Source organism: Struthio camelus, chromosome 12 (assembly GCF_040807025.1).
Source record: "Struthio camelus isolate bStrCam1 chromosome 12, bStrCam1.hap1, whole genome shotgun sequence".
Lineage (NCBI taxonomy): Eukaryota > Metazoa > Chordata > Aves > Struthioniformes > Struthionidae > Struthio > Struthio camelus.
In genome coordinates, this window is record NC_090953.1 from 7759627 (window position 1) to 7771820 (window position 12194).

Here is a 12194-nt window from a genome sequence, read left to right on the forward strand (position 1 = left end):
TATGTAACATAATCTATTTTTTGTTCTGTAAGTCAATAAACATCAGTCTAGCTTATTAGGAAATAACAGAACGGGGAAAGTTTGGGAGATTTTGCTGACGTGATTTCTCAGCGATTCAACAAGCTGCCTCAAAAAAGCGACTATCGTGGTCGGTGTAATAGCAAAGAAACAACAGGACCTCCTTATAATTGGATATTTCCGTGTGTGAAGGCAGAAAACTCATCACAGGAGATGGACTCTAAATTTATTAGTATTATTACTACCGAGTAGCGCAAGAGGCTCGCGATTGTTTCGAAACGCCAGCTCTGCAGCGCGGCTTCGGAAAAGCATCGTTTGTCCTGTGCCTTCAGCCCGAAAACAGAATTCAAATCCCTTCTTGGGAACAAAGGTGCTTCCCAGGAGCCTGGCGCGCTGCCTGCATACCAAGAGCCGTAGCCAGGCAACGGCAGCGAGATCAGGGCTCGCGCCTCACCCATGATGCTCCAGCCTCCACAAACAATTCTTGCCACGTAGGCAAGACTGTGCAGGGTAATGGAAAATTACCGCAAGGTTTTTTCTTAAAGGGCGAGAGCCTCGTTTGGTGGAGAACGCTGGTCTGCATCCTGCTTCCTTGCACACCCCGCGGTAATTTTTGTTTCCTGCGAGAAAGCCTGCAGTGCGTCACCAGCGCGTTAGGGCGCTAATAAAGGCGGGTATCATTTGCATGGTGTTTTGACTGACTGTGGTGATAAAAAAAAAAAACCGTAAAGCGGAGAGCTAAGCAGCAGCGGGGGAGAGCCGAGCAACCAGAGGCAGGAGGTGAACAAGTCAGCTGCTGCCTTCGTAAAACTGCTTTCAACACTGCCTCAAACATGGCGACCTTGACACGATGCAGTTAACGTTAGTCGAGAGCCGAAGCCAAAATAATTCTCTTGCACTTGGCAGGCTTGATATTTTAACAACTGCCTAGGAAAACTGTCTGCTAAGGCTGCAGGAAGAAAAGATGCCTTTAAAGAAAGAGCAGACTTACTTTGCCAGTCATTAGGCTGTAAGGGGCAAGAGCTACTTCTAAAAGTTACGGCCATGTTTATCTCCAGTTTCAAGTGGAAAAGAGACTTGTTTCTTAAGACACCACTGTGCCCACCTGTCTTAAAACACAACCCTGAAGAGCCCCACAAATAACTGTAATAGCACTAAACATGCCATTCAAGCTAGCATATTTTTGTCGCGTGAAAACCAGGCTTTAGAGATTTACAGACTTACCATTTGGACAGGGTCTCTTCTGCTTAAGAAATGCTCCAACACAGGAATTGCCCAACAGAGAGGTCACAGCACCTTTACACAAACTGTGCTCTTCTCACATTTCAGAATCAGCTCCTGTATCCGTTACACTTTTCACTTTACCTCAAAGAACAAGCCAGACTGCCTGTTCCTCAGGGGCACCTAAGGGGAACCAACTGTGTCTAGCCCACAAGGAAACGAGAGCAAAAAACCTTGCTCCCCTTGCTGCAATCCCATTTTTCTCACTGCATGCAGCTGCTGCTCATGATGGCCTTGGTGGGTTTTAATGATGCAGCTGTGCTGTCTGCCGTCTCTGGGGCTGCCTGCACTTTGGGTGTTGCTTGCCAGACTGGTTCTAGGTCAGGTCCTGCAGCAATATGCCTTCTAGTTTTCTGCCATTCTCTGATATTTATGTCTTCATTTGTCCTCCCCAGGCCTATCTGCTCTGCTTGGATGATCACTGGTTAAAGTCTCAACCCAAACCTTTGTGTTTTGTTGTAGCCAGCAAATGAAAGTGAAGCCACTGCACTGAATTAGGGGATTTCTTTATTTCTTTGTTACAGAGACTTACACCCCTCCTCTGAAATTGAAACCTTTGTTTTGAAGCTGCTTTCATTCTAAGCTCCACAGGGAAAAGTCATTACATTTAATAGAGGTTAGACCTCATTTTGTCGTCTTTGATATTAAAGCTTATAAGGAGGGAATGGAATTAGAAGCAGTGACTTCTAAGCAAAGATACACAGTAATTGTAGTTGCTACCTCCTCCTTACCTAGGGTTCATTTAGCATGGCTTGGAAAGAGTAATCTGAAACGGCTTCTGGCAGATAAGCAAACTCAAATAAAATGCAAAGGTTTCTGGTTTCCTTTTACAATCTGTACAGAGAAATGAAATCCTGAAACAATACACAAGGCTTCCTACAAAGCATTCCTAGAAGAATTGCCAACGTGTTTCCAGCTGAAAGCTGATCTCAGATGGAGTCTGGAATTACGTGAAGTGTCTGACAGTGGAGAGAGTCGGTGGCCAAGTGCAGACCGGCCCACGTGGCAGCGTTTGTATGGGGAGAAACCGGCTGGAGGAATTGCTGGAAGTTTCTACTGCAGCTCCAAGGCCATGTGCAGAGAAAGAGAAAGCAAAAGGGCTTGAATTCAGTAAATACGCACAAGGGAGCTGCAAACAAAGATGCCAGAGCTTTATTAGCTTTGTAACTTCACTAATGTGATCTGGGTTTCTACATAGTGGATGGACACTGTTGTCACAGGGAAATGGGCAAACACAGCCACAACCATTTGTTGAGCCCTGTATCTTGAGGTGTGTGGTAAATGCTGCCGGAGCTACCCCAATATAGCCTTTCTCTGGAGGTTATTATCCATGCAACAGAGCAGCTAAATGAATATATCCTCCAAAGTGAGGCTAATCATTGCTAGAAGAGATATGCCACGCTATGCTAGCTAGCCCCATGCTAGCTGTCGCATTCAGTTAGGCATAGCTACATGGGGGCTTTTGAATCTCATGTTCAAACAGTATTATATTTTTCAAGTAGCTCACACACTTTTTCCAAAATATACAGAAATACACATTTTGAAATACACACTCTGAATTCTCTTTTCCCGCTCTGGTGATGCTGGCTCTGCCTCACACATGGAGACTCCTGAGTATCTGTTGTATTTCCAGTGCTCTGAGTCCTGCTGGCTAGGTGTCACCTCCATGTTTAAACATTGGTGCGTTGCTAAGAGAAACTTCCAGTATGTAGAAATAACTAATTCTTGTTACAAGCCTCAGGCTTTAACTTCCCTTTAGACTTTGTGGTTTGAACAAGGACTTCTGCTTAAATGAGACTCAGAACTTCCTGATTGTTGAACAGTTCTCCCAGCTACAAACAATTAAGTTCAGGTTTGTTCAAAGGTCAAATTGGACTTTGTTTCTTTAAAAATCAGGATAATGACGTCCACAGTTGGAGCGCTTTCACATGTTGATAAGTATAAAATTATTTTCCGCAGTAAGATCTCTTCTGGATCGTACCCACCCCAGACGCCAGGCACCCTTCACCAAGCCGAACGGTTGCTGCCCACACCTGCAGTCAGTTTGCTCTGCTGATTGTTCACCGCTGTGGTTTGTGGCACAACGTGCGCTTCAATGGGAAAACAGAGAAAGGCAGCTCCCTCGAAGTATGTAATCAGAAACTCCCCGAAGACCACAGCATCGTTGCTTAAAACATCCAGCCTTTGTTCCTCCTCCCTATGAGCAGTTTTTCGCTCCACATGAGCAAAAGGGATCACAGTCACGAGAAACATGAAAGGAAACCCTGAGTGTGACCACACAAGCCAGATGCAGCCCAGAAGGGCTCAAGTACTTGCTGCAGGGAACATTTGGCAGCCAGTAGGTCTCCTCTGAAATCATATAGGGCCAGCAGGGCACTGCATTGGTAAGGCATGTTTAGTGTAGCGCTCTCTTCGTCTCCACCTTCAGCAAAGCACAGTTATTCCGGCATAACTAGTTTTCCCTCTGTCTTTCAAGTACTTCATGTATCAGATAAAAAGTGTTAATAAATCACACCCCACAACTGCAGCCACATCTCAAGTAATTAATACTGTTCTGTGACGGTGCTGTAAGGAGAAACCTTGGACTTTGGCCTGGGACTCAAGTGAAACCAAGAGCAGTTTTGCCACCCAGTAGTTAGCCTTTTCTGTTTATTTTTGGAAGAATACGTTATTTTTCAAGAGCCTTCCTGTCAAGCCAGCCCAGAGCCCTGTATAAAATACCAGGTCATCTCCCCAGATCTGTATATATCTTTAGCAAGGTTGCCATGTGGGTGAAGTTATGTCAGCACTTCCATTACAACACCTTTCTACCAACTGCAGTGCTGTTGTAAAAGACACATGAAACTTCAGCTCTGGCAGAAACATACAAGAGCCGATAGGGAACACAATCACCTGCTGAACTGATCCTTGCTAAATTGATCTGGGTGGGGAGAGAAAGTGGGGATTTAAAATAGATTTTATCCCTCCCACACACTAATTTTTAAAATGCTGCTGTACCGTGTTCAACAAAAAGTTCTGGTTCGGATTTTTTTTTTTTTTTAAGGTATTTGTGGCAATGAAAAGTGATCCCATCCCTCCTCTACCTCTTATACAAGCCAAATACTTGATTAGAAGTATTAAAGTAAATCAAGTAATAAAATTAAATACAGTTTAATTAAATTAAACCAAGTAATACTTGATTAAAAGTAAAGCCATCGTTACATCATCATTTAATCGGGCAAAACTCCATGCTGCTGTTGAAAGGGGGAGACGGTTGTCCTTCTCCCCGTCCCCATGACACGTTTCATGTGGCTCCCCTCTCTCCTGGGCTGGCACCCCAGCTCATGTGGCCACACAGGGTGCTGCAGCAGGGAACTAATTTAGCTGAAAACCGAGCAAGAGCTTTCAGCCAGTTCAGTTCTCAGTCCAGCTCACTGCATGACTGCACAAACCACCGCATCAGCACGAGGCAGGGGCGGTGCCGTGTTAGGAAGCAGTGGCTGGCAGTGGGGAAGGCAGGAATGCTCTTGGCACCAGCGCTTGTGCCAGTGAAGTGTTTGTCTAGCTACAGCTTCACGCTGTTCTCTCGTAACTGGCTTATAAGGGTCTACGTGCCAGCTGCTGCTCAAAGAGAAAGCGGCTCCTTCTCCCACGCAAGATGCTTGCTATCGAGTGGCCATGCAGTCAGCCAGACCAGGGAATGGATCCAGCCTCAAACCAGCTTTTTTTCCTTCTTTCCTCTACTTTTCAGCTGGATCAGTTCTCTGAGCCAGTTCAGCACGTGGCCCCAGAACCACATGGGCCAGCACACTGACGAGCATGGGAATATGTGGCCAGGGCAAAGGAGTCTCCTTTCAGCAGCACCAGGGACTCAGGTTGGCTTAAACTGACCACAGAGTAACCCCTGTAGTGCCACAGCTCAAGGCTCGGCTGATTCCTCTCTCCTCAGCCAGCATCCACCAAGTGCATTAGTGAAATCAGCAGGGGAGAAGAAGGAGCCTTTTGCTTACTCTGGATTGTCTTCATGCCGGCGCAAACCAGGACCACCTAAAGGATCAGGTAGCTATAGGGGAAGGATCCTACCAGCTCTTTCACTTGTACAAAGAGGTTTCACCACTTCTGGTTTCAATATTTATAAATTTTCTAACTCCAGCTGGTATTTATGTGTTATCCCAGAAAGGGCAAAATTTGGAAACTGCTCCAGCCTTCACCCAGGAGCTTGTTCCAATGTGATAACATTTGTAACTTCAGACTTGTTGAAGAGGTTTAGGAGATGCAGAAGGTGGAAGTTTTATTGAATCACAAAAGCCAGCAACCAGTTCAGCTCAGATCAGTGTTGTAATCCTGGTTTCCTATGGAAACATAGTGTTGCACAATCCACCAGTGCTTCCTTACAACATTTTGAGCGCCGCTGCCAATTTCAACCACATTTGAAAGACAGCTAGAACAACCAAAGAGAAGTTTCTGCATGAAAACCCCTTCCCCCTCCATCCTCCAAAGGCTGGTGCTCTGGGTAGGAAGGCTCAGAGCTCAGCCATCTGCCATTTTCTTTGGTGGCAGCTGCCCGGCCAGGCTGCACGTGCATTTTAGCCTGCCAATTAGCGTGCACATAATCACAGCACATATTCTCTGCCTTGCGTGGGTGTGACAGGAGACATGGGGAGGGAGCAGGGATTATTGCAGTGGAGCCTGTATTAATTAGGATGCAAATCTGCAGAAAACTACATTTTACTTGTTCTGTTGCTCATGAAGAAACCTGTCCTAATTGTCTGCTTTATGGTGTTAAATCTGGAGGAGTGTGTTAGAGGAAGCTTCCTCCATTCCAGAATACACATAATTCCTATCTAGCACCTCTGATAGTACTTGAAAGGGGGAAACTGGCTAATTTTGGCTAACGCTCTCCATCCTAAGGGCATGAGAAGATGGAAACAGGTAGTAGCTAGGTCAAATGTTGTCATCCCAGCCTTATCCCTGCTCCCTTCCGTCAGCATTACTGTGCTGGTAAAGAACTGCAGCAGTGGCACCAGAGCTTGCATCTCCTCAGCACAACTGGTCCACTGAGGACCTGCAGTTTTCCCTGTTTCTTCAAGTACGGTGCACCAGGCCATTTGGCTGATCAGGAAATGGCAGTGCACTGCCATGACTTGCACCTGAGCTCCACTGCGAAGATGACTGTCACACTACACGGGTAGACAAAAAACCTTTCAGGGAGAAATGAATGTAAATACCAAGGTAGGTTAGAGCCTAAAGCACTGCTCTGAGCACACTGGCTTTCTTGGGGACTCTGATTTCACCTCTCATGCTGTGGTTTTTGGCTCAGCACTAGAATTTATTCCTGTTAAATATGTACCTAACAAGAACACTGACCTGGTGGGAGAGCTGCATCAATTTTAATCCCTGCTGTTCCAGTTTCAGCTAAAGCTACCATTAAAGAGAAAGGCATTCACTCAGTGAGGTGTTACTTGACATGTTTGGAGCCTGGCCTCAGATGTGAACATTTGTGGTGTCTCTTGCCGTCTCCCCTGTGTGCATAAATGCAGGTTTTGTACGTGCAACTTTGGAAACTAGAGGGGTTGTACTGACTTCTCTTGAGAGGTACTGACTTCTCTTGAGTGGGGTTTGCCAGGAGTTGGTTAATTTCTGGTACCCTGGCCCCATTTCCTTCTTTGAGATGGACCCGGGACTGCTCTGTTCTAGCCCCTATACCCTTATCTCCTATCAGCTGAGGGAGATTTGCACAGGCAGGTCCATGTCTTAGTCCTGTTGTCTCGGTGAAGTGCTGAGGCTCCTCCTAGGCTAAGAAACAAAAGTAAGCTTAGAGGCTGTTTTCCACCATCTGTTTATAAGATTGAAGCATAAGTCATGGCTTTAAAGGTATGTATCAGAGTTTTTCTTGTTGTCCAAACACCAAGATAGTCTGTTAGTGAATAAAACTATTTCAGCAGGTTTCCAAAGGTTGTTGAATTACGAGTTGTTGCAATTATGAGTCAGTCATGTCGGTTGCATAATTTCCTACTGCTCAAGAATATCCCAACAGAGAAGAAACAAAAAAGAAATAAGGAAAAATGCTCAGTATTCGTAATCAGTTTAATACCGGCAGACTTAAATCCTTCCTCTTCTGAGGTGAGGATATGGCCCTTGCAAAAGAAAGAAAAAGAACTTCTGCTTGTCTAGCTATGCTTTCTCTCCTGCACCAATCACAATAGTGCCTAAGCATCTAACACAGATATGTAGGTCACAACTGCAATCTAACCAAAAGCAATACAGTGTGCAAAAAGGAAACACATGTCTTTGCCATGCACTGCTTTGCCCATTGCCATAAATTGGAAGGTAATTCTTACTGATAGGTTAAATTTCCATTGCAAAGAAAAAAATGGTAATTAAGAAATCAAATGAAAGGCCTGTTAATCTGTCATACTTGCTCAGTGTGTTAACAGCCAGGAGAATTAAACTATGTCAGTTATTTGAATGGTCAGAATGAAATGAGGCACAAAATATGAGAGAAAATAAAACTGAATTCCTGCAGATTCATTTACGGATCACAGAGAACAGAGGTGAGAGAGACCTACTTTATCACCCAGCAGGAGCAGCTGGGAGTCCTTAAACCCAGAGTCCGATAAATCAAACACTAAACCACCCTAATACACTGGCAGTCATTAATAATATTGCATTTAACAGTGAAGCTGACAGTGGTCTCTCCTGCATCATCCCTCTGCCTTTTACTGTGCCCTCCGCTGTTGCTCGGCAGATCTTGCCCCATTCGCAGCCAGCGATAACGCTCCACAAAGGGCCTTACATGGGATATTGAGGTCAGGGTGGGGGGAGTAACGAAAAAGCATCTTTAAGCTTAACAAACTTCCTTTCCCAGTACCCCACTGCTGCTTTGACAGGCACCAGGGCCCTTGGCCCTAGAAACCCCAGTAGGGTGGCCCCAGCCCCACTGCAGGGGGTGAGGTCCTGAGGTCCTCACGGAAATGGGCTGCTGCCATCTAGTGGCATGAGAGTGGTTCCCCCCCACCCTTGCCCCAGCTCTTCTGTCCCCTCGCAGCACACACACACTCCCTGAGAAAGGGGAGCTTGCTTTCCCTGCTGAAGCACTCTGGGAGGTCAGTGAAAAATAGTAATTAAAAAAACCTGGGAATTTAGTAAAAACTCCCCAAGAAATAAATGATCACTTTGCTTCCCCGAAACAAACTGGGCCCAATATAGCGTTGTTGGTTGGGTTTAAATCTGGTTGAAATGACCCTCAGTAAACTCTAGATTTGGTTTGAGATAGATAAAGGACTTACCGACATCTCCCTGCCCATCAAAATGGCAAGTGCAAGGCAGTGTGGGAAGCCGGCAGTGGAACTGTGCTGGCTGTTCTTTTGGGAAAGCGTGCATGTATGTCTGCACATATGGTCATTTGTGCTCACATTTGTAAGGGAGAGACAAACTGAGAAGTAAGAAGCAGTGTTCTTGAAAGTGAGAAATAAGGGTGTTCCAGAAGGCCCTCCTATACAATGCTGAGAAAAACTGAGCAAGATCTGGGCCAGAAGCTCTGAGCAAAGAAATGCCCCCGTTGTTTGATTCCTCCTGTACTCAGAACACAAGGATTTTGTACATTCCTGGTAAATATGATGCTGAGTCAAAGAAATGCATGACTGCCCTGGCACCTTCTCCTCTTTCATCAAATAACTTGTAAGTCCTCAGTTTTTTCTTATCCACTTGAGTCCAAAGGGCAACAGTACTTTTATCTAATCTGAGTTTTGTGAAATATTTTTGATAAGAAATTTCAGATATCGCATTTGGCTGTATCTTGCAGGGCTTTCAGTATTCTACAAAGTCCTTGAAAGTTTATGAGAAAGGTTCTCACTGACAGACCTCTAAAGCATGTGACAAGAGTACTCTCCCCTTCCTGTGCTAAACTTCTCCCAAAAACTGGGCTGTTCCATCTAAGCCTGTATTTTATTGTTTCTTCTTGGACCAAATGAAAGGACACTTTGCACTGAAGCTGTATTACTGTTAGATTTATGCAGCATTGTTATATATTTATATATATAAAACCAAATCTCAGCAGTTCAGATGCCTGTAAATTCTCCTTGCAAAACACGTGGGAAAGCACACGAGGAACAAAATGGTGAGCACATCTTTTCCCCTGATATTTTTTCTGCCTGGAGCAAGCAGCGTTCTCCTAGCAGTTGGTGCAGAGAGAGCTCCCCCTCCTGTTAAAAATTATCTTTAGCCCCTATCCACCCTTGGGAGACTTACTACTAACACTCAGCATCTATGGGAATCGGGCCCATGGCAACGTGAGATGCTAGAAATATAAAATTATAAATGGATATAAAAATACAGCACTGATATTTTATTTTCATTCCCTTTAATATTTTCAGTGGCTTTACAAAACAAAAGCTCATTTTTTGTTTCTTTTCTACTGCAGAGAGATTATCCCCTGTCAATGGAAATCATCCAGCAGGCAAACAATTCATTTGACTGTCTGTCTCTCCACTAAAAAAGCCCCAAAAACCTAGAATAATTTTACTGTCTGCTGCAAGGGAATGGTAATCTGACAGTTTTTACCAGGGTGAGATCCTCATGTCTGACAGGCAGATGTGCTAGCGCTGTGCGACAGGCAACATGTTTGCATTGCGAATTGCAGCAATTTGACTCCAGGAAGGCTCTTCAAAATCATTAGGCAAGCAGGGTAGGGAGGCTGCCGTATCAAATCTGATCCAGAGTTTTCATTATGTAAAAACGTCTCCTATAAATAGGGTAAATACTCATGTTTTAATAGGTAGCTAAGCCAGCAGGCTTTCTAGAAAAGGTAACATGTTTGAGAAATAACTGAGCCTGTTTTGAATGGCTGTATTATAAGATGTACCAAGCAGCAGAGATGGGCTGCACATGAAATTTCAGCTGACTACGCATACTTTCATGAGGACTTTGCTGTTTCCCACTTCTTTTCTTTTAACCTGATTTGTAACAATGTTCTAAGATTTATAAAACAAAAGTCATTGAGGTAAGAACTACTTTAAAAAGCTCTATTTTCCACGTGTCAAAAATCTCTCTGGCTTGCAAAAACACGGCAACGCACATAAATGCCGTTCTTCAGTGGAGAGTCAGAGGAGGAGGAGTTGAGAACAGCTTGGGAACAGCAACAGAGCTAGCTGTGACACAAGATTTCCACTTCCTAGGAACTTGAAAAAGAGAGACAGTGACAATAACTGAAAGAGGGCCGAAAGCAAAAATGCTTGACATGTTTTCTGAACTATAAATCTAAGAAAAGGATGCTCCAGAGCAGGATTCTGTGAATGCCCTCTGGCTCCAGACACAGCTCAACACTCTGGTCTGTCAGCTCTACTGCAACATGCAACCAAATGGAGAGATTTGGGGCAGGGCTGGAAATGGAGGTGTGTCCTTCCACTCCCCCATCGTGAGCATCAGCTCCGTCTCTGTTCTTTGGCACACAGTGCCAATCTCCTGTCGGCTTCCTGTTAGTCTTCAAAGTGTTGATGCTTTGGTTTGGTGCTTGGAGAAGCTCTATGGAGATATTTATCTAGATAAAATTAATTCCTTTGAGAATAACCTCCTGGCAGCACTTTGGAAAGTGGTGGGAAGCTTTTGTCATTCTGACGCTTCTTAAAAATTGGTGTTAGCCATTGCCTAATTTATTTTGAAAAGGACAATCAAATCACATCATTCCCCAGGTCAGATGATAGCTGTGACTTGCCTGCCAGCTATGCTATCAGAAGATGAAGCACCAGACCTTCTTGTTAGGAGTCATTTCCCGCAGCTGCCAAGGCTTTTACTAGCCATTGTTGCCCTGAAAGGCTTCCCTTCTGCTTGAGCTGTCGTAGTCCTCTGCCCTCTTCATTTTCTGTCCTTTTTAGCTGCAGCACATTTTCCATGATGGTTTCATGGTGCTCATCAGACATGGCAAGCAAACATGTCTTTGCAGCATGTCACTAGTTGGTTTGTGACATTTGAATGTTAGTGATCCCTCACTGTCTGATTCAAATAACCACAGAAAGAAAGGAGACAAATGAGAACGAAAGGGCCCAAGCAGATCCTATGCTGCGCGAGGCGTATGCAGGTGTGAATGAAAGCAGCTGGCAGACACACACACAGAGTCCATGGCTCACCGGCAGTTTTGCCACCTTTGCAGTGATTGTGGACTGCGATGATCAGAAGACAGGTATAGAAAAAAGGGTGAGCCTTACAGCATTAGTGATGATCCAGTTGCTCAGCTCTGGAATATGACATCCTCCTTACCTGCACAATGGGCAACAGGAGGCCAAGGTCTACCGGTGGCAGCAACCTGCCCGCCAGCCTGAGTTGGAAGTGAGGGCTAGAGGCCTGCAGCGAGTGCGGCCCGGCTTGTCTCATCAGGGACACGGCTGCTGTACGCTCTGTCCAAAGGGTTTTAGCAACCCACCTTGTTGTGCAGCTGTAGGTGAAAGGCTGCCCCTCTTCCTGTCTGGCTTCTCCTACAGTCAAACGAGGATACCGGTATTTCTTGTGAGACCAGCTTCTGCTAATTGTGCAAACGCCCCACAGATGAGGGCACAGAAGTGCAACATTTTAATATTATTAAACTTTGGGAGCCCCAGAGTTCTCTCTTTGTGGTTATATCTGGGTCACAGCAGGGAGGGAAAGGGCACAGGCTGCAAGTACTGTGCACACTTAAAACCCTGATGGATCCCTATAAGCTTCTGCTCTTTTACACTGCAGCCAATTACGCTCTGGGTGCTTGGGCCGAGTTACATCTTGGAAGACACCTTTGGGGCTGGCAGAGGGGCCATTTGAAGCTGTGCAACCTGCTACTGTAGATCATTTCGTGGACATTCATTTTCTACATGTTTAAAATAACATTGCATACACAATTGCATGGCGGACTCCAGGCTCCCCAGCGGGTTTCTTAGCCTGGACTTTTT

General features: G+C 45.1%; 1 long non-coding RNA gene across 1 annotated transcript in view; it reads right to left on the reverse strand.

Annotated features, from left to right (window-relative positions):
- The window catches only part of LOC104148186 (uncharacterized), a 33582-nt gene extending 31971 nt beyond the window's left edge, over window positions 1-1611 (reverse strand). The window contains exon 1 of the long non-coding RNA XR_011143776.1: window positions 1243-1611. This is a non-coding gene — a long non-coding RNA (uncharacterized lncRNA). The remainder of the gene's footprint in view (window positions 1-1242) is intronic.
- Between the last annotated feature and the right edge of the window lie 10583 nt (window positions 1612-12194).